Below are 26257 nucleotides of genomic sequence, written 5' to 3'. Positions count from 1 at the left end.
TTCCTCGTCCAACTATGGTCACTATTTTCTGAGATAGCTCTCTTGCTCTTTGTTCTCGGTAGGAGCGGTTGAAAGTTTCTCTTGGATCCATAAAGACGTTTAAATCTAGAATAAGGTCCAGTCGTTTTTTGCAATCGGCTTTTGCGACAGAAGCGTAGCTGAGCATGATCGATGATGGCAGAAAGTAGAAAGAAGTTCGTTGTTTGTAATAATCAGATGCTCTCTTCTATTGCCTGGCGGGAAAAATAAGCCCCATGTTGATCATGTATTATAGTTTTCCGTCCTCCGGCTAGTTGCCTTGCAGACGCATGCCTTCTCCGACCAGAGGAGACTTTGTGAGCGTCGTCCCAGAGTTTGCTCCCCCTTCGTGAAGTAGACAAACACCCACCATCGTCCGGTTCAGTATCCTGATGACCGCTAATGGAAGGCTAGCCCCATGTTGATCAGGTTTACTTCCCTGTCAGGTAAGTCCCATGTTGGTCAGATGATTTTTATTTCGGGTCCTCCAGCTAATTGTCTTGCGGGCCTTAGTCATGATTTACACGAGTGTCCGTTAACAAAGTTAGAAAAATAAAAAAGAAACAAACTCGGGGCAATCATGACGGCGAACAGAGCGGGGTAAAAACAAAAAATTTAAAAGGCCGAAAACAAAAGTGAAAAACGAAAAAAGAAAAAGAAAAATGAAAAAGTTTCAACGAATATGAACTTTTGATGATAATAGCAGAAAACTACTCAGTTTCAGTTTTATTTCTAGTTTATTTTCCTCGTTCCAAATGTTTTTAGTTTCGTTAAGAAATTCCTCTAAAGTGTTGCTTTCTTTTGCTATTTGGTATTCGGTTTTTGTTGTTTTTTTTAGTTTTCCTTCGAATTCTCTTAGGAGGTTCTCTTTCGAGACAGTTGTTCGCTCATAATATGCTCTCATACAGTTACAATATATATGGTAGAAAAGTTCGTTAAAAATTTTTTTTTCGTTAAAATTATTCGTTAAAATAATTTTAACGTAATTTTTTCGTTAAAATAATTTTAACGTTAAAATAATTTTAACGTTAAAATAATTTTAACGTTAAAATAATTTTAACGTTCGTTAAAAATATTCATGCGCGTTATCACTAGGTCCAAATAAGAAGAGTTTAAAAGTGTTTTTAAAAGGTGCGGTTTTAGGATGTTAAATGTTCAAAAAAGAGACTGCGTATTTGATTAAAGGTTGCACCTTTTCACAGTTGAACAACATGTGCTGTAGATTTTCGCATTCTTTCATACATTGCGGGCATAGGTCGTCATTGGCGTAACCTCTTTTTTTAACAATCGCGTTTGTGGGCTATGCAAATTGAATGGCTTTATATTTAATTTCGCTCGCTTTATTGTTTAATTGGCATTTGTATATTTTGTAAAAAAGTTTTTCCCACTTCTTATCGGTAGTGTGGAGCATATTTCGTTAATTATGGTTGTTTTAGAAAAGGTTTTAAAGTCTGAAGGGCGCAACATGATCGTTTTTTGAAATGTGCTTGTTGTAAAAGATGGGTTGCGCTAAAATGTCTGCAATGGTGTGGTCGTCTTTCAGCTCCTTGTTTGTGATGTCTGCCCATGTTCGCAGTAGATTTTTATAGAAGGCGGGCATTGTTCTCAGACCTGTTTCTGTTATGAAAGTTTGAAAAACTAGGTTTCCTTGGTTGCTTTTCAGGTATAGGTTTAAGAAAAAGATCATCAGGTTGCTCCACGGGCCTTTCGCATTTTCCTGATGAAGGTTTTTAACCCATTTTGTTTGCATAGCTTTGATTTGCAACTTGATTGAGATAATTCCTAGTCCTCCGTCTTTCACGTTTCTTTGTGTGTATGGCTGTCGTCCTGGTTTTTCTCTCTTTCCGTAGGAGGTTGTTTATTTCTCTTTCAAGGTTGGCTAAAACTATTTCTCTTGGTGGTGCTACGGTGGTTGCGATATACCATTGTTTACTTAGTAGGATATAGTTGATGATAATAGCTCTGCCTTTTATTGTTAGGTTTAGATTCTCTCATAGTTTGATGCTTTTTGTTATTTTCTCAAAGGCTGGCTTCCAGTTGTCCTCTTATCTGTCCATACCACCTTGGTTTAAAATCACTCCCAGTACTTTGATTTTTTGGAGTCCCATTGGAAACCTAAAGGTCTCTCTTGTATCTGTTTTCGGATGTTTGCTCCAAGCCAGAGACCTTTAGTTTTCTCGTTTATTTTTGTTCCTAGGCGATTTCACCAGCTCGTTAATGGAATTTTATCCTTCTAAGAAAAAGAAAGTGTCGTCTGCATACTGCAGAAGTTTAGTTTCTTTTAAAGTCACTTTAATTCCTTTTATGTTTTTGTTTTGTCTAATAAAAGAGGCAACGATTTCTGCCTGAAGGACATATAATATCATCGATATGGGGCACCTCTGACGTACACCTATTTTCAGAAAGATGGGATCAGAGAAGAAACCGTTTTTTTTTTATTTGAGCTGTGATGTTGTATATGGTCTTCAGAAAACGAACGAAGATCCTTCCGAAGCCAAGATGTTTTACACAACGAAAAAGAAATTTTCTGTCGACTGGGTGGAAAGCTTTTTCTTGGTCAATCGAGACGATGCATGCTTCTAGATTTGTAAGGTTCGCTAAAGCTATAGCGACTCTTGTAAATGAGATGTTGTTGGTCATGCATCGCCCTGGTACACATGCTGTTTGTTGTTCGTGGATTATGGATGGCAGGATTTTTGTTACTCTACTTGCCATTGTTTTGGTGAGTAACTTGTAATCCACGTTTAGTAGAGATACCGGTCTCCAGTTTTTTATGTCGTTCCTTTCTCCTTTTTTGTGTAGACAAGTAATTATTGCGTTGGCTTGTGTTTTGCCTAGTTCTTGCTTTGCTGTCCCCTCATTTAAGAAATTCCTCAGGTCGTCTTTAAGGAGAAACCAGAAAGTCTTGTAGAATTCAACAGACAGTCCGTATGATCCCGGCAATTTGTTGTGCGCCATGGTGAACAGTGCTTTTTTCAATTTGATGGTCACTCATCATTGGATGATCTGTTTTACTTATTAGTGACTTCTGTTTCAATTTGTCAAGATCTTTTGCGGTATACAGGTTTTTGTAGAAATTACGCACCTCATTCATAATTTCATTTTGGTGCGTTAACAGGAGTCCGTTTCGTTCTTAATTTCTCGCATTTCTTTCTAAGATTGTTGGGATTTCTCTAGGTTGAAAAAGAAACGCGTCGCTCTTTCACCTTCGATCCTCCATTTCACCCTACTCCTTATCGCCGCCCCACGCGCTCTGTTAGCATAGATTTGTTCTAATTTTTCTTTTAAGTTAGTCATAAGATGACAAAGGTGCGGTTTCTCAAGAATTTTCCGTGTGGTATTCCTGATCATTTTGAGATATTTGTGTTCTGCTTGATTTTCCTTTCTTTTTGTGTCTTTTCCAAATTTTCTTGAAAGCGCGCTTATTTCATCTTTACCTTTTTCCCACCATTCAGAAAGGGATGAGAAATCGCCTTTCCTACTTTTAAAGTTTCCCCAAAAGTTTTCGGTAAGCCCGACTGAGCTTTGATCAACTAAACACAGAATTAGCTAAAGTAGAAATGATTGTTAATAGCCGACCTTTGTGTTACGTGTTTAATGAACACGACGTGGAACCGTTGACCCCTTCTCATTTGACTGTGGAGAGAAGACTCCTTAGTCAAGCAGGGTCGGTTGATACAGAAGATCCTGAGCAGATTGAAATTAATTTGTTGGAACGTTTTGAGCATCTGAAGACTTCAATTGAATATTTTAAAACAAGATTTTACAAAGAATACTTAAATGAACTACGGGAACACCACGTTTATAATCGTCGGAAATATGATGTTGTAAATAACATTCAAATAAATGATATGGTGTTGATTAAAGACGACAATAAATTGCCTCGAAGCTGTTGGAAAAAGGGTGTAGCGATCGATAAAATAACTGGAAGCGATGGGAAGGTTCGGGGGGCTGTACTACGCGTAATTGGAAAGAATGGGATTGCTGTAAAGTTGAAATGTGACTTAAAGCGCTTGGTTCCTTTGGAACTTCAATCGAGATGTGGACCTCCGATCGATCTATCGGAGAAACGGGTGTCGGCGAAAACTGCACATTTAAAGATGAAGTTGACCAACCAGTGATTAGAGATAGTGATCTCTAAGGTGGGGAGTGTAGAAACTATGTAAATAAAACTGGGACTTAATGAGAATGGAGGAGCGTGTGAGCACGTTTTATAATTTGGAGTGCTCTTTCTTTTGGCGGGCTTTTTAATTTGGAATTCGAAGTTTAATAATGGCGTAACGTTGTAGTTGTTTTTTTTTATTCTAAGAAATATATTAAGGTTTACACTTATTCATTATTGATATAATTAACATTTATTAAAGTCCTTAAATGTGGATTCTAAAATTTTGATTCTGCAAAAAAAAGCGCTGTGATCGCTTAAAGTGTTTCTAAGCACGCCGCAATCGCACTCCTCCGCAGAGTTTCCAGAGATATAAATCCTATCTATTCTACTTCTAAAGGTGTTATCGGGTTTTTCAAAAGTAAAATCCTGATATAAGGGGTTTAGCTTACGATAGATATCTACTAGTTCATATTTTTCGTTGAAATTTTTGAGGTTTTCTCATCTTTGACAGTTCTTGCTCTATCAATTCTTCCGCCAAGTCCTTTGCGATCGTTTTAGGCGCTACATCGGTTAGAGACTGGGCTGGTTCGTTTAGTACAGCAGATCTGTTGAGCCTGCCTGTACCTTGCCCAGTATGTATAGCTCTAACTCTATAACTCCTTACAGAGATATATTTGGGCATCGGTGTTCCTTTGGTCGGTGTTTTCTTCATGACAGGCCTAGTGTATACATGTTTACCATAACCGAGTTCTAATGTTTTACCGATTTGGAAGTTTTTGGCTTCAAGTGGGAGTCCGATTATTTAAACCGTCGTCCTTCTGCTCGGCATCCTATTGGGCGTCGAGTTTTGGAATCTGTGGTTAAGGCCCATGATGTTAAGTCCTTCCTCGATTGGCTTGTTTTTTGATTTTTTCGGACTTCATGACGACTTCAAGAATGCTGTTACTTCTAATAAGCTGGATTCCATCGAGTTCATTGTCCTAGTCTTTTTCCTCGAACGCAATTACAACGTCTGTTAGGCTCGCTCAAACTTGAAGCGGGCAGATTATCGTATTCTTTAGCGCTACTTTATATTCCGCATGATGTGTAGGAGCATTAGCAGCTTGTGCGTAGCTCGTCGGTTTTCTGAGAGCAGAAGGTGTTGCGTTGACGCTTTCTACTTCAGATAAATCCACATCGTCATCGTCGATGTACTGCATCGATGGTTTTTCCAGAAGTTTGGTTTTCCGCACATTCTCTCATCTTCCATTGCATATTCGCGACCGTTTCGGCGATATCACTCACGTACGGGGCATGTCCTCTTTTCTTAAAGATGGAGTTGGTAGGTATAGCGAAGTGAGTTATTTTGCATATTACCTCGTCAGCTTTGTCGTTGGTGGTGCTTTTGTGCACGTTTAAGAATAGGCGAGCCCATTCTGTTTGTTTCGTGCCTTTCATGCCGTCGGCAAAATATAGGTTCCGTTTGTAGTAATGTGTTGGACCACTTAGATGTTTTTTAGCAGATATAAGACGATATACGTTTTTAGGCGTAAGTTCGCGGAAAGATGTCGGATGAGCCGTTGATCCTGAGATGCATATTGGCTCTGCGGTGATCGTAGTTTTGGTGTTGGGTGTTTATTTTAGCTCTCCACTGCTGAGGGATTGACATGATGACTTTGTTGAGATGTTTTTCGGTCAATCCTGTGAGCTCGCAGTTACGGAAGCCTAGAACAAACACTTTTGCTACGTCCGCGATGAGGTGGATGTTTTGCTGTTTGGAGAGTGGTGTTTTTTTGAGTATGTTGTTGTGTTGGCGTATGTGAGGATTTTGGTATATGGGCTGATTCAGATTTTTCTCGATGGTTAGGTTGGTGATGGCGCAGTTCTGAAAGATGGTGGCCCAGTGCCTCGCCACTCGTTATTCGTTGCCCTTGTTATTTTTTAGTTGCAAAAACTAATGTTGATTTCCAAATTGTAGCAACATTTGTTTCCGAAAACGAAACCTTTGAATTAATTAAAAAAGCACTGAATGTAATAAAGTGTTGGAATATTGATCTGAAATCCTTATATTGAATGACTGATTATTGAAATGAGGAAATATGAGCTGTGGAAACTTTTTTTATTAGTTTGTTTCTTACTGTTTATCTTAATTTGTTTGCATATGAAAATGATTTCTTTGTTTTCTTTTATATTAACCAATCTTAAACACAAATTGTTGCTAAAATGAATATCATGCTGATTATAACTTATTATTATTATTTTTTAATTAGGGTGTGAAGTTTCTATATAGGATTTTCATAGATAACAGGCGTGGGATCGTTGGCTTAAAAAGACAGCAAACGGTTGCTACAACAGAAAAGATGATATTTTGAATATATTACGAGGTCTTGCTTGGTCAAAAACTTTTGAAGAGGAGGTGAAAGCCACCCAAGTGTTAGAGTTTTCAGAACTCTGGAAACTTGAAAGTTTTTCTAAATTAAAATATTTTATTGAAACTTATTGGTTGCCAATTAAGAAGGCGTTTATTATTAACTATAGCTCAACTTTTTATACTTTATTTGATAATAATGTATTTAAAACCTTTACATAGTTTGAGTTTCTAAAATAAATATGCTGTTTTAATGTAGAGGTGGATCTACTGCTACAGTCTACTTATAAGTTGTAACACAAACAATGGTGTCGAGAGGCAAAATGCATCTTTTAAATATTCCTATTTAAAAAGATACAATAGTTCATCTTTGACTGGAATGTTGACCTTATTGACAGAGGAATTTTTCACTGATAAACTGGAAAGGTTTGTGTTTTTTCCCCAAACATTTTCTACATAGTAGACAAGGCAACTAACATTTCTCTATGATAGTTTACTTTTTCTGTATTAAAATCAGGGTTGGCAAAAAAACCCACCTTAAAAAAACCCAAAGATATTTGGGTTTTTTTAAAAATATCTTTTTTTACAATAGGTTCTAAGCTTTTATAAACCCTATATTGTAAATAATATTGGATTTATTATTATGAAATATATATGTATATTATACTTTTTAGTTTTAACTCCTTACAGAATAATCCATATTATAATTAATCTTTTGTATAGCTGGTTGGGGTTATACAGAAAAAATTATTAGGGAAATTAGTTTAACGCCTAAAAAGAAAAAGAAAAATCAATGAAGATTACAAACTATATTTCATTAAGTTTCAAAAGCTTAACAAAATGATTGGCAATTGTTGTTTACCAATCAAATTCTTCGCCTCTCAAATGTCTGTATATCCGAACAAGCTTTTCAGCTCTTTAGCTTTCTTACCTATTTCTTAACTTGCTCCACACAATGTCAAAAGTAGAAAACACTCTTTCTATGGAGCCAGTGCTTGCAGGACAACTATGAAGAGATTGAAAAAATTTTGCAAACCCTTCTGGCAGTGGTAAAGATTTTTGATGCAGCCTTTGCTTCAAATCTATTATACCCCACCATCTTTCACTTGAAATTGTAGAAATAAAGTTATCGTTGAACATGTGCGGTGGAAAGGTAGTTGTGACTTTAAGCCTGAAATCTTAGTATCCAGCCACGTATTAATTGTGCCTATTACTTAGCCAAGCTTCTGCAGCAGCTTTTTGTTCAATTCTTAAAGATTTTCCTAAAATTAAAGAATATTGTATTCCTGCTTTATATATTAAAAATGAGAAATGTAAATATGGATGTTATGTCATAAATTGTGTCTGTAGTCTAGAATCAACTAATGTCTTATGTAAGTAATATAAGTTAAAATAATGTAGTTTTAAGTTTGTTCTTTCAATTTTTGGGTTAGGTTTGGTTGCCATACCTTGGTATTTAATATCAGTCAAATTTTCCAAAAAATGAAAAGGTTCCATTGCTTCATCAAATTTTAACTTAATTTCCATATAATATGGCTTCAGGTCTTCATCCTTTAGGAGAAATAACCAAACTTCACATGCATCTGACAATGATGTTGAGTCACTTTGTAGCTATAAATATAACTTCTTTTTTTAAATATCTTTGCAAATATTTTAACAGTATGTTGAAGCCATAGTTTAAAATATTTTTATGAATATCATTTTTGCTTTACATATCTACCTTATCTAAAGCTATCTCACATTTCTCCAATTGAATTAGAAGATTTTTAGCTTCTCTGAAAATTCCAGCATTATCTATAATTTTCTTGATATTATGTTTAATAACACCTTCATGCTTCTCTATAATATCAAGGTAGTAGTTATGATTTTTAATGTAAGTTTTTAAACAGTCTACTTCAGAGTTCCATCGTGTATCATTAGGAATTTGCGGCATAACTCCATTCCTATCATCCAAAAGCCATCCCTGAAATTAAGAACTAGTTTAATTAGTTGATATGTTAACATAATTCACTGAATAAAAATGTACAAAAAAATTAAACTGTAAAATAAAAATAATATATTATAAACAATATTTACTCACACGTGGTTGGTGATGGTTTCGGAAGTATTTGTTCACTTTAGTTAAATGTGCCAGAAAATTTGGTGTCACATGCTTCTCAACTAAATTTAGGTAATGAGCTGAGCATCCATATATAAGGCATGCTATCGGAAAAACCTGCCCACCTTCTGCGGTGTGGTAAAGCTAGTTAACGTTAGTTAAAGCTAATAAAGCTAGTTTCGTGTTATCGTTATCTTCCTCTGGCACCTCCCCGTCCTCTTTTGGTTCTGCTGATTCTTTTTCCTCAATGATCATTAAATCTTCCGTGGGGTGAGGAGGTTTTATTGATGTGGACGAAATATTGATTTCTTTTTCGTTTTCTTTCTTCTCGCTTCTTCGAAGGCCGCCTTGTTTATCTCTAATTTTCTTTTTAGTTTCTTCAGGCAGACTTACATCTAACTGGTCAACATTTAGGACGTAAAAGGTGATCTTTATTGTGGTTTTCTCCTTCTCCTTTTTCTCGCTCTCTTCTTTCTTGTTTTTCATATAAAGGCTATCGATCACCGATCCTCTCGGTTCGGGGTTTTTAGTAGGTTCTACTACTGCTGACTTTACAACAAGCATGGGTGCGTTCGGTATGTTCGGGACTGTTGGAAAACTTGACGGTGCGGGAGTTTGCCTTCTCTTGTGATGTCTTTCTCTTGTGATGTGCATTCCACCACACAGTCCGCAAATGAACTCTTTGCCGGCCAAGTTAAGCATTATCCTCTGTCCGTTAAGTTCTATTTGGAGTGGTAATTCATTTACCGGTTTGAGTTACACTCTGAAGAGTCTGCGACCGTCTTCAATTGTTCTATCGAATTCATATGTCGCACATTTTACACTAAAAAACTCTTCAACGTATGTGGAGAGTTTTCCGATGTCGTCGTCGTCGTCGTCGGTGACTGGATCACACTTTATCGTGATCAGTAATCCGAAGTCTTCTCTTCTTCTAAAAGTTACTATACGGTCACATTCAGAGACCTCTACTTGTGCTTGGCAAATGGCGTTCACGTCTTGTGATGTTTTTAAAACGGCGATCCATCGTCTTTCTCGGTGGTGAGGTTTCTCGATTTTCGATCTCCCTATACTTACGGATATCTTCTCACTTAATTCTTTCGCTTTTTCAGAGATATATCGAGGGTCGGAACTCTGCTACTCTTTCATGGATACTTTCAGGAAACTTTGCTGACTTTAGCAGCGTAAGATGCCATTTTACCGACACCAGAGGAGAATAAACTCAGATATATAAACAAGAAAGCCACTATTTAAACCATTAATTAATCCACTACGTGAATGACTTTAAAAATAAGAACTCAAGAAGTTATTAACGCTAATAGTATTAATTCAATAGCAAAAAAACACACAGTGACTAGTATTGCATTTTTTACCGTCATCCTGCTACTTCCCTTAATGACGTCCCGTGAAAAATAAAATACAAAATAAACAAATTAAAAATAAACATAAATGTGTCCAAGAGACTCGTAACCAAATAAAAAATAATATAAAACTAACGTGTTAAAAATCACTAACTGAATAACACAAAAGGTTTGTACCAGTGGGAAAAATAAAAACATTACTGCAAATTTAGATAGAAGTGAAAGTTTGCTACTATATTTAGATATCCATTTTTGTTAAAAATATTTCTTATCTCTTTTCTGTATTTAGATAGTGTATTCTGAGATTTTATTATTTCGAATTCTTGGTAAAGTAGTTTTTTAATTTTGCTTTCGTATTTTTTGAGAATTGTTTAAACTGAGAAAGAGTTTCTATCATAATAAGCTTGTATTCTGTTAAAATGTATTTCCGTGATGAGAGTTTCCAAAATAATATTGCCGAACTCTCTATCGCCCGCCTGCGCGCTGTAACCGAATAATAAAAACGTAATGGAGTTCTCATGGGGATAATTTTCGGGATAAAGTTGGTCAAGAATATCTAGAGTGAATAAAATAATAGGTTGCACTTTTTCGCAAATATACTTCTTATGTGCAATTGTTTCATTAGGTTTTTAAGCATAGTGGGCATGTTGAGTCCTTCCTTAGATTTTTTGCATGTATTGCAGCGTTGTTAGGGATTAGAAAGTGTATCACTTTAAATTAATTTCGCTCGCTTTGTTGTTGGTTTTTCTTTTGTGTATTTTTATAAAAAGATTTTGCCATTCCTCGTCAGTTATGCCTATCATACTTTTTTTGTAGGTCTGAGATCGGTTCTTATATTTGGGATTATTAATAACATTGTATAAAGTCCTTATCGTTAGATTTTTGTAGTCGTACTTAGCCTTACGCTTGAGGAGGTAATAAGGCACTTTGTGGTAATCGTATTTTATTTCTCCAGTTCATCCAGGCGGGATGGCTTCGATTAGTTCTTTCATTTCTGTTTCGCGCATGTCGAGTGTTATATGATGCAAAAAGCCCGGTTGAAATGTTTCCGCAATGTCGCCTATCACTTTGATGCTGTTACGGAGGTGTTTGTCGCTTGGCTTTAAGTATAGCATTTTAGGCGTTTTTATGTGTTGATTGTAAAACAACGGCTAATTCAGTATTTCCTCAGTTTCTATTACCAACTCTCTGCCCCTTTCTCGGAGTTCGTTCCAGTTTTTCAATAATTGCTTGTAAAAGGGGGGGGGGGGGAGTCTGTTAGTATGAGTTAATACTGTTTTTTAATACGTGTTTGCTTTGTTGCGCGTTTCTGTGCTTGTTAAGGATGCATCGCATCGCGTCATTCCACGTACCTTTCTGCTCTTTGTCATATAGCTTGGCCACCCAGTGGGTTTGGATGGCTTTTAATTTTGCTGTTATGTTTATTTGTCACAACCCACCGTTTTTAATTTTCTGCTGGCTGATCGCTCTGCTTAGTCTGGGTTTGTTTTCGCCCCAAAGAAAGTTACTGATGGATGTTTCTATTTTGTTCAGTTGCACGGCGTTTGGTAGGGGCGCTACAAATGCGAGGTGAGTAATCTTAAGCGATACTAGCGTGTTTAATACAATAGTTTTGCACTTTAAGTAATAGTTTGCGCCTGCCCCACTGGCACTTGTTTTCCAGTCTATTTTTACCTAGCCATATGCCTTGGTATTTGGCCTGGTTGATTTTGGCGCCTGTTGCTCTATTGTTTATTTTTAGCGCTTCACCTACGCTTTTGATGGAATTGTTACCGGATAAGTAAAAATTTGTATCGTCAGCATATTGCTGTATTTTTGTTTCTTTGTTTTCTATTTTTATTTCCGTTATCTTTTTATTTTCTCTTATGTATGAGGTTAATATCTCCGCTTGAATGATGTATAAAATCATCGATAAAAGGGCAACCTTGCGTTACACCTCTTTCTATTTCTATTTTTTCAGAAAGGTTTCCGTTAATTTTCACTTTAGCGTTAATGTTGTGACAAAGAGTTAGGATTTGAGAAATAAAAAGTTCTTCTAAACCGAAGTGCCGGAGACTTTTAACAAGGAACTCTCTGTCTACTTTGTCAAGGGCTTTAACCTGATCAATGGACAGTTTGCACGCGTCTAATTTTTGCGCATTAGCTATATCTGTAATGTACCTTGTGAAACTCAGGTTGTTATTTATCGTCCTGTTTTTTATACACGCAGTTTGGTTTTCGTGTATTATTCATGGAAGAATATCTCGATATCTCCTTGCTTGTACTTTGGTCAAGATTTTATAATCAATATTTGTGAGTAATATAGGTCTCCAATTTCTTATATCTTTTTTATTGCCTTTTTAATAAATGCAGGAAATGATCGCTTCTTTTTGGGTTGCGGTCATTTCCTTTGCGTGTAGCACGTTGTTTAGAGTGTCAGTAAGATCTTTACTAATCAAGTTTATAAAGGATTTATAAAAATTTGCAGTTAAACCATCAGAGCCAGGAGATTTGTTACTTTTCATCTCTGAAATCGCTTTTTTCACCTCGTTCACTGTTATAGTTTCAGATAGAAGGTTGCTTTCCTCGCGCGTCACCCGCTTTACTTTCGCGTTTTGAAATAATAAATCTTGCGCATTATTATCATTGGATTTTCTTTTGCATAATTTTTCATAGAAATTTTTAATTTCTTTAGTAATGTTTAAAGTGTCGTTTTTAATGGTGCCGTCCGGGGAAGCAATCTCAGTTATAAGTTGTTTTGAAAGTTTTTGTCTTTCTAGAAGAAGAACTTGGTGCCTTGTTCACCAAAGAAGAACTTGGTGCATTGTTCACCATCGAATCGCCATTCAATGCGCGCTCTTGTAGACGCCCCTCTTGCTTTCTCACGCTCTATTTTTTCTAATTTTTGTTTTACTTCAGTGTATAGAATTCTCATGTAATTCTTTTTATGCATTTTCTTCATAGCGTTTTTTAAAAGTTTTTTGAGTTAGTATTGTTTTTTGTTTTTTAATTGGTTTTGCTTTTGCTGAAGTTTCTAGTTTGTTTTTTTAGTATTTCTTTGCCAGCTTCCCACCAATCTTTGATATTAGAGTCTTGAGAGTCGCGTCTTAGTGTGCGGTCAGAAACACTAAGTTTCCCTGTCCAGCGTTTCTGTATTTGTTGAGTATGTGTTCGGCTGTGTTGCACCAATGTCCTATGTTTTTGCCGTTGAAAAGTTAGGACACCCAGCTCGCTTGGATGGATTTGAGCTTTTCTCTGATGTTTATTATTTTGAGTCAACCCTTTTCAATCGGCAATTTGAAGACGTTTTTGTTTGTTTTGATGTTTTTGTTGTCCCACAAATAATTCTTGATGATATTTTCAAGTTTGGCAATAAGTTTTTGGCAGGGTAGAGGTAGGATAAAGGCAAGCTGCCACAGGCCGCTAAGTAGCGACTGGTTTATAATTAGCGCCTTGCCCTTAAAGGAGAGTTTAATTCTCGACCATTTCAGGATTTTCTCTCGAACATTGCCTACTTCCTCCCTCCACTGTTTGTAAACGCGCTGAACTCATTTGTTGGAAAAGAGAACTCCTAAGCTCTTGAAGCAGGGATCTCCCCAATCGAAGCCTAGGTAGTCCTTGTTTTGAGTGATGTTGGTACCTAACCACAGTCCTTGGCATTTGTCGCGGTTCAGTTTGAAAGGGGACAATCTTGTCTTACTCCTCTTATTACTTTTATATTTTTAGAAAGAAAACCGTTTATTTTAACGCGCGCGGACATATCGTAATAAAGCGTTTTGATAAAGTTAGTAAATAAAACACCGAAGCCGAAAAATCGTAGGCTATCAAATAAAAAAATACGATTCACCCTGTCGAAGGCCTTCACCTGGTCTATGGAGATTATCGAGGCGTTCATTTTGTTTTCATGGGCTATTTTTATGATATCTCTCGTGTAACTGAGGTTGTCGTATATGGTCCTGTCCGTGATACATGCCGTCTGACATTCGCTAATTATTTGCGGGAGGACATGTTTCAACCTGTTGGCCAGGACCTGTGACAGTATTTTGTAATCAGTGTTCAGGAGAGATCTCGGTCTCCAGTTATTAATATCTTTTTTTTCTCCTTTTTTGTTGAGGCATATAGTTATAGCCTGTTTTTGAGAATCCGTCATTTCGCTGTGGCTTAAGACGAAGTTGAACAAAGCCAGCATAGTTTCCCCAAAAGGAGAAAACTGGCTTTGTAGAACTCCGCGGTAAGTCCGTCGGATCCCGGAGATTAGTTGTTCTCCAGTTCCATTATCGCTTTTTTTCAAAAAGTTCTATCGGTTTTTGGGGAATTTTTTTTGTTGTTTTTTGAAATTTTTTTAGATTCAGTGTTTTGGAAAAGATACTTTTGGCTTGAGAGGTCTCTCTCTTCGGTAATATAAAGTTTTTTATAGAAGTTCTCGAATTCAGCGATAATGTCTCTGGAGTGTGTTTTTGTTTCTCCGGCTTCCGATTTAATTTCGTTAATGACTTTATTTGCCAATTTGTTCTTTTCAAGATTTAAGAAAAATTTGTTGCATTTTTCGCCTTGATATCTCCATGTAATTCTTGCGCGTATCGCCGCTCCTATCGCTCTATTTTTTTCAAAATATTCTAATTTGTTTTTTAGTTCTCTATAAAGAATCACCATGTTGGTGTTATTGTGCATCTGTTTTTGTGCGTTTCTTAGTTTTTTTCTTAGTTTGTATTTTTCTATTCTTTTGTTATTTGCTTCTATTTTGCTGTAAGTTTGAGCATGGTTTTTAATTGCATTTTTAAGCGCTTCTCACCAGTCGATGATTTTTTAAAGTTGTTTATTTGTTCGATTTCTTTTAAAAGAAGATTTTGAGTTGTGACTGGTAGTTTTCATTTTTTAAATGATTGTTATTTAGATTCCAAATTTCTTTTCCGAAATCAGATTTTTGAAGTTTTATTTTGGCAAACAACTGTTTAAAATTCTTTTTTATTTATAGTAATATAAACATTCATAAAATCACAATAAATTTTAAAATACTGTGAAATTAACAACAATAAATAGATTAATCATTATGCTTTCTTTTTGTTCTCTTTGATTTAAAAGCAATAATCTCGTCTTTTCTTTTTCCATCATTGATAATTATTTGCTTGTTGTTAAAGTATATGTTTATAATTATATTATTAATAAATACTAGCAAAAAAGCGACCCGTAATACGGGTTATGGTCGGTCTGTTAATTTATAGTGGCTGTTTTCCACAATTTAAAGTTGCAAAACCATAACTATTACCCTTATAGAAAAACGCCTTCAAATTAAAAAATAGGCGGAGGTAAAATAATTTACCAATTATTTAACATTATTTGAGTAATTTACAGCTGACATAGGTCATATCAGTGTAAGACATTACCATTTTCCTCGACATTACTAAATTCAAAACAATACGTTTTTAGTTACTGATATAAAATAATATTACTTCCTCATGCTTTAAATTGACGAAAAAGTAAAGCTAAATTCGTGTTATATTCTTTTAACGTGAACTTTAATTAATAAGATTAATATAAAGAGAACGTAAATTTTACATGAATTAATAATTCTTTGGCATCCTCTTGATACATGTTTCTTTAACAAAGGAAATTGTCTTTAAAACGTTAAATGCACACATTTAAATAAATTTATTCAAAATATCTGACCATTTGACTATTGCTATTTATGGCACTAATGTCATCATTTTTATATATGGCCTCTTTGTTTCAATAATTTTTAGTAAACGGTTATTTGCTACCATTTATAAAAAATTCCTGTTGTTACTCGAAATTTAATTCTCTTTAATAATTTGACTCTAATAAAGGACCTCCCTTCCCCGTTTTTGCCTTAATGGTGGTAAGGAGAATAGATTTATTTTTATTAAAAGTAATCAAGTTTTTGATGAAGACCTTTTACCAAAATAATAAAATGTAAAACAATGATTTACATGTATAACAATTTTTTCTTTTTAATATATATAACAATTTTTTCTTTCCTCAAAAGTGTTGCAAATGCAAACTAAGATAATTAATTAGTTTAACACCTTATAAAATTTAAGTAACTCGATATTTGACTTATGCGCCAAACTACAATTATACCCCCCCCCCCCCCCCGTTTAAAAATATCCCCAAAGTTACGTACAACAAATAATTAGGAATAAAATAAAGATTTTTAAAAATTGAACTAATTGCATATATTGATATTATTTTAACTGACAAAAATTTACAAAAAAGGTAATCAGGTTTTTTTTATAAATCGTATGCGTCAATCGTAAATCTTAAAGAAAATAAAAGAGGAATTATAATACCATAACAAAAAAAAAAAACAAAAACCAAAAAAACCAAAAAAAAAAACACTACATAAAAACTGAAAATCGATTTACCTATTTATAGTAACCTATTTTGATAATGGCAGTTAATATAAACATTTATCGAAAATTTAACTGTAAAATCTTTTTCGAAGTACAAAAGGATTAACAATACTAATACATATATATATATATATATATATATATATATATATATAATCAAATTAGGATATATATTGCATTTATAGCATAATGTTGTCTTGGCTTTAAGTAAATAAATAAATGCAGTGAGTTTCAATAATGAAACTACCTATCATTCATTTTTAACAATAGACACCAACATGAAGGTGTTTATTGTTAAAAATGAATTTGAACACAAAACATCTCAACAATAACACATAAAAATAGAATATTTACACTCTTGATCCTAAACTCCAGCGAAAATAACAAACCAAATTAAAATATGAAAGTCAAAATTAGAAAACCAATTTAAAGTTAACTATATTTATTTTTTTACTAAACATATAAATACATAAAAGTATATTTGTTTTTATATTCAATATTTGTTGTTCAATTACTTCAAACTTAGGACATTAAAACACCCTAAATTTAAAGATCAAGGTTGCATACTCTCTCATACACATTACGCTAAACATTAACAGAGATTGTGTTTCCAGAATAATTAAAAAGGCCACACAACACAGCCTAACTCTAAAGCAGTAACACTGCCTGACACTAAATGCTGCCGAGTCCTACCTCTGCTATAAATACATCGCTTGGCTGTAAATACATCGCTTGCTCAACATAATCCCAAGTCGCACCACTTTGAAAACATGGAAACAATATAACTTTAACATATATACAACTCTAAACAAGTATGGTTTTATATATAACATATATAAACACATTTTTTAGCAATATTAAATGACAGATATATTTATTCATTTTTTAGCAATATTAAATGACAGATATATATATATATATATATATAAAAACAATAAATAAATTTATACAAACAAAATGTGCTCAACTTACAAACAGTAAATTTTCAAAATAAAAATCTTAAGACTATAAATTAAGAACATTAGAAAATATAACATTATTTGTGTAACACTTTTCACCTACCACACCTTGAATGAGATGTTTATTAATTTTGAAAAACAAACTATTAACTCATATAAACCCATGATTTTTAAAATGTGTTTCTTGTGTTTATTTGGTGTGATTTAGGTCCAAATGAACAATATTCATCAACTGTTTCATAATTTTTTATATACTTAAGTGAGTATAGGTGAAAATATAGGTGTCAGTTTAAACTGACGCTAGCTGCAGGAGGGTACAGGTTTTCTCACGTGTCATATTTGGCTATGACAAGAAGAATAGTCAAACTCTGAAACCCGGAATCACATGGCAATGTTAACTGATGCAGCATAACTCACAGTGACGTTTTATAACTGTTATTAATTATTTCATAGGGCCACCTAGCGAGTGAAAACTGCCCGTTTGACGCAAAAGTGTTCAGACACAACGAAATGGATGCAAAAAATATCATGAACTTTTAAATAGCACATAATAACTGTAATGTCACATTAATGTTAAGTTGCAAAGACTATATTTCATTGACAAAAACAGGCATCAGTTATTTGCAGTGGAATGCCTTAAAGCAACCAGGATGCAGTCCCACATTGCACTTCTCTCAGTAGAAGACTGATGTGCCTTTGCAGCCGAGTGCCACACATCGACGCTGTGTACCCTGAGCAATCCAGTGATCTGTAGCATCTGTGCGTACTTCAGTAAGTACTCGTCGATCGACTGCCACACGAGGTGGCGGATACGGCACTGAATTCTTCTTCATTGATAGTGTCTGCACATAGGTTTGTGCAATCAGACGTCGAAATGACAGCAGATCATGCTCCGGGGCGCCAGGTATTTTCTCCTGCATACGGTACAGCTGGAAGGCGTTCTGAACGGCCAAATCAACACAAAATCTAAATATTGGCCAATACCATTTCTTTGATCAGTGCTGAATCATATAGCAAGCTAGATTTTGGTCTAGGCCGTCCACACCCCCCATCCCATAATTGTACAGTTGTATTACTGAAGGCTGATCAACGTCTATGCGCTTCTTCTGTGCTGATGAATATCTCTTAGCTTTGCGAAGAGGTGCGACACCGGCGTAAGTTGATGCGACTGTCACAACCTTACTGTCATGCCAGCGTACCAAGCATTTATTAGCCTTTTGATCCAGGGCAACGTCATGCGAGCCACAAGGCAGCTTGTCCATTGCTTTGATGTTTTTCAATGGCGCTCCTTCAGTTCGGTTAGAACGGAGAGTGCCCGTGGCGGCCATTCCTCTATCCGCTAGTAAGCGCAACAGTCGTGGGCTGGTAAAGAGGTTGTCAAACACAATGTGAAAGAAATTACTGTCACGTTTTGGTAAATCTTTTGTGAGATTGACCTCCACCGAGGCCCAGATCTTTATCCGTCGTGCCGGCACCTTGATATGGGTAGAAATTGATTACATATCCCAAACGAGTTACTGCCACCCACATCTTAAACCCGAACTTGATGGGTTTGCCATGGATGTATTGCTTTGCACCGTGTTTTCCGTAATAAGGGATTATACTTTCGTCGATGCTGATGATTTGTTCAGGCTGAAAGTTTGCCAGGCAAGCAGCATTGATGGACTGGATAAGAGGGCGGACTTTGGCAAACCTGTCAGTCATATCAAGTTCGTTGTTATTGGCAAAATGTATATTACTCATTATGGAACTGAATTTATTGCGTGACATAGCTGCCGACACCATGGAATTGTGTACATCCCCCGCAGTTTCCCAATACATAGGGCGGCGAGGCAGTACATATGCCAACGACTCTCTTCTTTTCGCCAGAAACGGCCAATCTGTTCAAATATTCTTCCGGAAGGTAGGTATCTTTCAAAAAGCTAGCGGTTCTATTATAAACGCGTCTTAAACGAGAGGTTTGGCTCTGGGAGGTTTCGAACCCAGTTCTGACGCTAAACTAAAGGACATAACTTGGGCGAACGGGAACGGATTAAAAACACTGGGAGTCACCTCTTATGCAAGGCTAACGCAAATAATAAACTTTAACTGGGTAACAACCCTGTTAAAAGAAGCACTCTTTTCCTCCCTATCAAAAGCGGAGGTCTTGGCATACTCTCACCGAAATACCTATGTCTCGCGCTCCACCTAAAGACTCTGTTTCAACTGACACAGAGATGCGCTGAAAACACACATGACTGCCATTATCTTTATAAATACTGGCTGGCGAGCTCTTTGACAAAATTCACACACAAACACCCAGACTGGACCTTTCTGAGATAAAACGGCTTTCCGAAACACTGGGACGACTAAACGCCACAATATTACAAAACAACAATACAATACTTGACCTAACATCCATCCATATTTGACACAACTTGACGAAAGTTGCAAATCCATATACACAGAAATAACAAAAAACAAAACGACAGTTCTGACGACTGAACGCTACTGGACTGGAGTGACGAAAACAAAGCTGCCCTGGACATTGATTTGGAAACGGAACTTCACTTCTCACGCACACGGAACTACCCAAAATGTACTTTACAGATTCTTACACAACAGTCTACCGATAGCGACATTACTAACGAGAAACTCACGGCAACATACTTTTAAAAACAAAAAGTGGAAAACATGCGGGCGCGTAGAAGACGCGATTCATATCTTCACACTCTGTCCACCCTCGATCGAAATCTGGGAATATTTCAAGCACATATATAAATCCTTCGTGCCGAGTAGAAGAATAGAACCGGCAAGTTCTATTTTTCTACTCGACATAGCACATTTGTCGGAGAGGCACCCGGTGTCGCGTTTGCTTTTGGCGCTCACTCAGATTATAATGTATGAGATATGAAGCGGACGCTGCCACGCGGTGCTAAGAAATGGAAAAGTGGATGCACAAAATGATATCCAAAAAATTAAAAAAAAATTAAAGATATAATCATAGTAAAATGTAACTATCACGCTGAAAGGAACGTTTTAAACATCTTTCGTGATCTTTTCTGTCACACGGACAAACTATGTTATCTTGAAAATGGAAAATTAAAAGTCAGCATTTAAACTCACTCAAACGGAAAAATTTAAACACCAGCTCCGTTCATGAAATCTTTTAATTAATCCTTTTGATCTTATGATCTTATTTTAAATTTAACTTATACTGATATGATATGAGAAATCATATCATAATTCTTTATCTATACCTCTTTTTATTCTCTAAAAACATCTAACATTTAACATCTCAAACACCATGTCTTTTTTGCTACTTTTCTATCTTTTCCTTACCTCTCCTTTCTCTTTATGCTTCTTGTAAAACAAAAAAAAAAAGTAAGAAAAAAAAAAAGAAAAAGAAACAAACTATTTTGCACTCCACCATCAGACGGAAGAATTTATTATGAAAAAGAGAAAACCTTTTTAAAAATAACCTTGTAAATAATATTTATGTATGTAAAACACGCTTAAAACTGTAAATACTTATATATTGTAAATATATCCAAAAAAAAAAAAAGCATCAAATACTTACCAATCGCATTTCGTTCATTTCGGATTTTCGGGAAGGGGAATGATAAAAAAAAAAAGAAAAAACTCACGACTGAAAAATGGCATCTTATGCTGCTAAAGCTAGCAATGTTGCTGAGAAAGTCCAGGAAAGAGTTGTTGAATTCCGAATCCAGATGGATCCCCCGTGATCTTCCGACCCTTGATACATATCCGAGAAAGCGAAGGAGATTAGCGAAAAGATATCACTAAGAATTGGGAGGGCCAAATTCGAGCACTTCACTTACCACCGGGAAGGGCGATGGTTCGCCGATTTGAAAACATAACCAGACGTGAACGCCCTTTCCCAAACCCAAGTAGAAATCTCTGATTTCGATCGAGCAGTTACTTTTAAAAGAAGAGAAGATTTTGATTTCCTGATTACAATAAAGTGTGATTACAATAAAGTGTGATCCGACGACGACCTCATCGAAAAACTCTCCCCGTATGTTGAAGAGTTTATTAGCGTAAAACATGCGACCTATGAATTCGATAGAACGATTGAAGATAGTCGCCGACTCTTCAGAGTCAAACTCAAGAAATCTGTAAATGAACTACCCCACCAAATAGAAGTTAACGAACAGAGAATAATGCTACACTTTGCCGGCAAAGAGTTCTTTTGCAGATTGTGTGGCGGAATGCACATCCCAAGAGAAAGATGTCGGCAAACTCCTGTACCCCCAAGAAAAATAAGAAAGATGAAAACGAGAAAAATGAGAAGAAGGAGAAAGCTAAAAAGAGAAACACCTTTGTCATCCTAGATGACGACCAGATTTGACGTCAGTCTCTCTGAAGAAACGAAAAAGAAAATCAGTGATATTCAAAAAAGAAATGAGGCGGCCTTTGAAGAAGCGCGAAAGTAGGAGAAAGAAAAAGAAAACGATACCAATAATTCAACCACATTAATTAAACTCCTCACCCAACAGAAGATGTAACAATCGTTGAGGAAACGGAAGCAGCGGAACAAAAAGAGGAAGGAGAAGTGTCAGAAGAGGATACCGATAACACCAAACAAAGGGCAGAAAGCAAAAGAACTCATCCACCTACACCCCGGAAAGAAACACCAGGACAAATAGAAAGAATATCGAAAAATGCGAAACCGAAATGGAACTAGTAATGGAGCCCACGACCGTATTAACAATATCGAGAGCGGTATGGAATCCCTGATATTCTTTTTTCATTATTTCACTTTTTTTATTTTTTTATTTTTGTGCTTGTCTATTAGATATTTTTATTTGGATTTGTGGGCGCGTAAGACTCTGTAGGAGGGTTTGGCCTGATCAAGGACAGTGTGCATGACTCTTTTAAATATGGAAAAAGTAACCTTTTTCACATCCAATGTCCAAGGACTAAAAGATAAAAATAAAATACAAACTTTGCTAAGCTATTTATGGAATGAGGGGTGCGACTTCTATCTACTTCAGGAGACCCACCTGGGTGAGAAAGAATACCTCTTCATCTAAAATAAATGGGATGGAGATATTTTCTTCTTGCCCGGTGAGGTGAGAACACGAGGCATCGCGATCCTCTGTCGCCAAAAAAACATTCAGACTCTTTTTCAAGGCAGCGACGCTAACAGAAACTATAATTATGTAGCGTTAAATCTAAATCAATAAATATAAAAGCCTCGTAGAATCGGTCTGGAAAGAGTGGGAGCAGCAAAAGCATGCTTTCACGAATATCAAAGACTGGTGGGAAAAAGCTAAAGAAAAAATTAAAAACGCATCAATACACTATAGTAAAAAACAAAACCAAATAAAAAACAAAAAGGAATACAAGCTTAAAAAACTTCTTAAAAACGCGGCAAAAAAAATGCACCTCTACAACAACATGAAAATTTTATATGGCGAACTGAAACACAAACTTGAACAAATAGAACTTGAAAAAGCAAAAGGAGCGGCGATAAGAGTGCGAATACAATGGCGTCTTGAAGGCGAACGGTACTCAAAATTATTTTTTGATCTTGAAAAACTAAAACTCTCTAAGCGAGTCACTGAGATCGACTCCCCAAACGGGACACTAAAAAAGGACACCGAGAGTATTACCGAGAAATTTAGAAAATTCTACGAAAAACTGTACAAGAAGAAAGCGAACGATAAAAAAGCGCAAGACCATCTATTTCAAAACGCAGACGTTATGCAAGTAGGGATTGCAATCCCGCTTAGCGGGATCTCGGGATCCCGCATTAATCTAGCGCATGCGCGATCCCGCAAAAACTACTGTGGGATCCGCGGGATTTGCGGGATTTCGAAACTATTGCTTTTAAACAAAAAAAGTCAATTCTTTTAAACTAAAAAGACAAAAAAGATATCAAATTAAAAGTGTTTAATGTATTTGCGAAACAAATCCATTTAAAAAATTATCTTCGGCTATTAAAATATTTTTCTTAGCTATAAATATAAAAAAATCATTCAAAAATAAACAATTATTTAGCAAAACATAAGTCGAGCTTGTTCAAAGTTTTTTTTGTTTAGTTAACGATTATGTTGAAATTTTCGCTAATGAGGATGTTGAAATTTTTGTTAATGAGTATGCTGAAAACGTGAAATTGAAAACGTGCGTGTATAATTGTAAAAAATATACTTTTAAAAACTACTTTTTAAAAAGTCTTTAAAAATTATTTACATCAAGATTTTAAAACAAAAGTGCTGAGCATGTCGCAAATTAAAACTATATGGAATTATTTTAAAAAAAGTGATAAAGGAGAAAATGCGAAGTGCATGTTATGTTCGGCTATTTTAATTATTGGTCAAAGATCAACTAAAGGGTTATTAATCCATTTAAAAACTAAACATGGCACCGATTTAAAATCAAACGTTTTACAACAAGACGGAGCTTCAACTTCAAAACAGCATGAATCAGTTGAACTAGAGGCCTAAAATATACATCGACTGCGAAGACGAAGAAGTAATTCCATCGAAAAAGGTCAGAACAATTGACACGTTTTTCGTAAAGGAAATTTCTATGGAAAAAATGGTATCGCGCATGGTTGCAAAAGATGGCTTTACATCTAATAGTTTTTACACATCTTCAGATTTACGGTATTTGTTTTCAAAGAGTGGTTTCCGGCTCCGTACTTCACCTAATACTATAAGATCGGTAATAGTTAAACTCTCAGACTCTGTAAAAGCCGATATAATGCAAAAATTGACATCACTAAAAAAGCAAAATCAAAGGTTTTCAATAACGTTTGACGAATGGACATCACAAAATAGTCAGAGATACTTAAACTTAAATGTACATACGGAGGCGAAACACTTTTATCTTGGATTGATTCGAATCCATGGATCGTGTAATGCAGAATATTGGGTCAAGTCAGTTGCAGAAAGGCTAAATAGCTTCGATATTGACCTCCAAAAAGACATTATCGCCATGACCACTGATGGAGCAAGTGTGATGGTGAAAGTCGGTAAAATGATGTCTTGCTATCAACAACTCTGCTATGCTCATGGAATACAACTTGCAGTTATTGATATCTTATACAAGAAAAACAGCGGAGAAGATGAAGAATTGATTACTACATATGAAAATTGTGAAGAAGAAGACGAGTATGGTAACACTGAGTTACCATACTCGTCTTCTTCTTAAGAGGAACACAGAGGATGATGAAGTTATAAATAAAGAATATGGTTTGACAATGATTTTGGACGGACTATCTGCTGAATTGGTTAGCAATTACAAAGATCTCATGAAAAAAGTGAGAAAGGTTGTAAAAATATTTAAAAACTCTCCTGTCAAACATGATACATATTTACAGAAGTATATCCTACAAGAACACGGGAAAAAGCTTCAGTTGATTCTTGATTGTAAAACTAGGTGGGACAGTATGTTCGATATGTTAAAAAGATTTCATAGACTAAAAGTGTGTATTGACAAAGCCTTAATTGATGTTGATTGAGAGTGGTCCCAAATCATGACTTAATTATTTGCCTGGCACCACTAAAACTTTTCTCGAACTTTTATGCAGGAGAGAATCGAACCTTGTCACTGCGGAAACAACTTTTCAATTTATGCTAGATAAATTGTAAAAGCAATCATCACTTTTGAGCACTTCGTGAGAGGTTTGCACAACGTCGTGATAAGAATTTAAATAGACTACTAGTTTACTTACAAAATCCTAAAAAGTATGAACAAGAAATTTAAAAAAAATGAAGACACTTTTTCAATGCCAAAAAGAACCGTTATGCGTCAAGAAATAAAAAAAGCATTGAAAAGAGTTTATACAATTGAAAGAAATGAAGACGAAGAAAATGAACTCGAAGAAAAAGAAGCTGCAGATTCTATTAACAATTCCCAAATACTAACTCCTACAATTCTATCGCTGAAAAAAGAATTGGAAAATCAAATACAGAAAGACAAGAAAAGCTGGACAGAAAATGCAAAGGAGATACCAAATTTAGATTCTTTAGACTTTGATAAATTGTTGAAGCAGGAATTGTCTGCCTATAAAAGTAAAGGAGCAAGAGGCAAGTTTCTAGATATAGCGCATAGTTACTTGATGACCATACCACCAACAGGCGTAGAGGCCGAGAGAGCTTTTTCAGCTGCTGGTTACATTTGCAGTCCTTTGAGGAGTAGATTAAGTGATGATACATACTTTAAGTAGGTCCTGTTTCTTAAGAGCGCATTTCTTACAATGATTTTCTCATTTTGATATTTTAAAAAATAAATAAAGCTAATAGACGTTCTACGTAAAGCTAAAAGATGTTCTATGTACTTTGGCTTATCTTTTTGTTCATTAAATGTTAAGAATTATATTGATTTACAAATGAATTGTGTTTTTTGGCTTTATTTACCTTATCTTATCAATTTAATAAGTTGAGTATATTTGTTCTGAAATACTTGAAAGAAAAATACAATTGTCATTTTGCCTTTTATGACGTGCATAAGAAACGTACTAATCCCGCGCGGGATCCGCACAGAAATTAAAAAATTCCGCGCGGATCCCGCGGGATTGAAAAGTGTGCGGGATTGCAATCCCTATATGCAAGTGTCGCCCGAAGAAAACAACATATTAACAAAAACGATATCAGTCAACGAAGTTAAAAAGACGATCTCAGAGATGAGTAACAACAAATCTTCTGGCTCTGACGGGCTAACTGTTGAGTTTTACAAATCCTTTAAAAATATGGTCAGCGACGAACTGACAAACACTCTAAACAACATCTTAAATACCAAGGAGATGACCGCGACCCAAAAGGAAGCGATTATCTCCTGCATTTATAAAAACTAGCAAAAAGCAACCCGTAATACGGGTTATGGTCGGTCTGTTACTTAACAGACGGACCATATTTATAGTGGCAGTTTTCCACAATTTAAAGTTGCGAAACCTTAACTATACCTTTTTAGAAAAACGCCTTCAAATTGACAAAATTAAACCATCTGTAAAATTAAAATAAAAAGTATGCGGATGTAAAATAATTTACCAATTATTCAACATTATTTAAGT

At 35.4% G+C, this 26257-nt stretch overlaps 2 protein-coding genes and 1 pseudogene across 3 annotated transcripts in view; 2 read left to right on the top strand and 1 right to left on the bottom strand.

Annotated features, from left to right (window-relative positions):
• LOC149876555 (uncharacterized) overlaps nt 1-26257 on the top strand; it is a 345360-nt gene that overhangs the window by 205833 nt on the left and 113270 nt on the right. The window lies entirely within an intron of this gene.
• LOC149876579 (uncharacterized) overlaps nt 1-26257 on the bottom strand; it is a 295309-nt gene that overhangs the window by 265698 nt on the left and 3354 nt on the right. The window lies entirely within an intron of this gene.
• LOC149876580 (uncharacterized) lies at nt 20871-23185 on the top strand (annotated as a pseudogene). The gene has a single exon (XR_016448606.1). The product of XR_016448606.1 is annotated as an uncharacterized LOC149876580 (transcript).

Source organism: Hydra viridissima, unplaced genomic scaffold (genome assembly GCF_058129835.1).
Source record: "Hydra viridissima isolate aposymbiotic clone 2 unplaced genomic scaffold, HvirCarnegie_v1 scaffold_19, whole genome shotgun sequence".
Taxonomy (NCBI): domain Eukaryota; kingdom Metazoa; phylum Cnidaria; class Hydrozoa; order Anthoathecata; family Hydridae; genus Hydra; species Hydra viridissima.
Note: the sequence above shows the minus strand (reverse complement) of the source record. Positions and strands in the feature narration are given on the sequence as shown.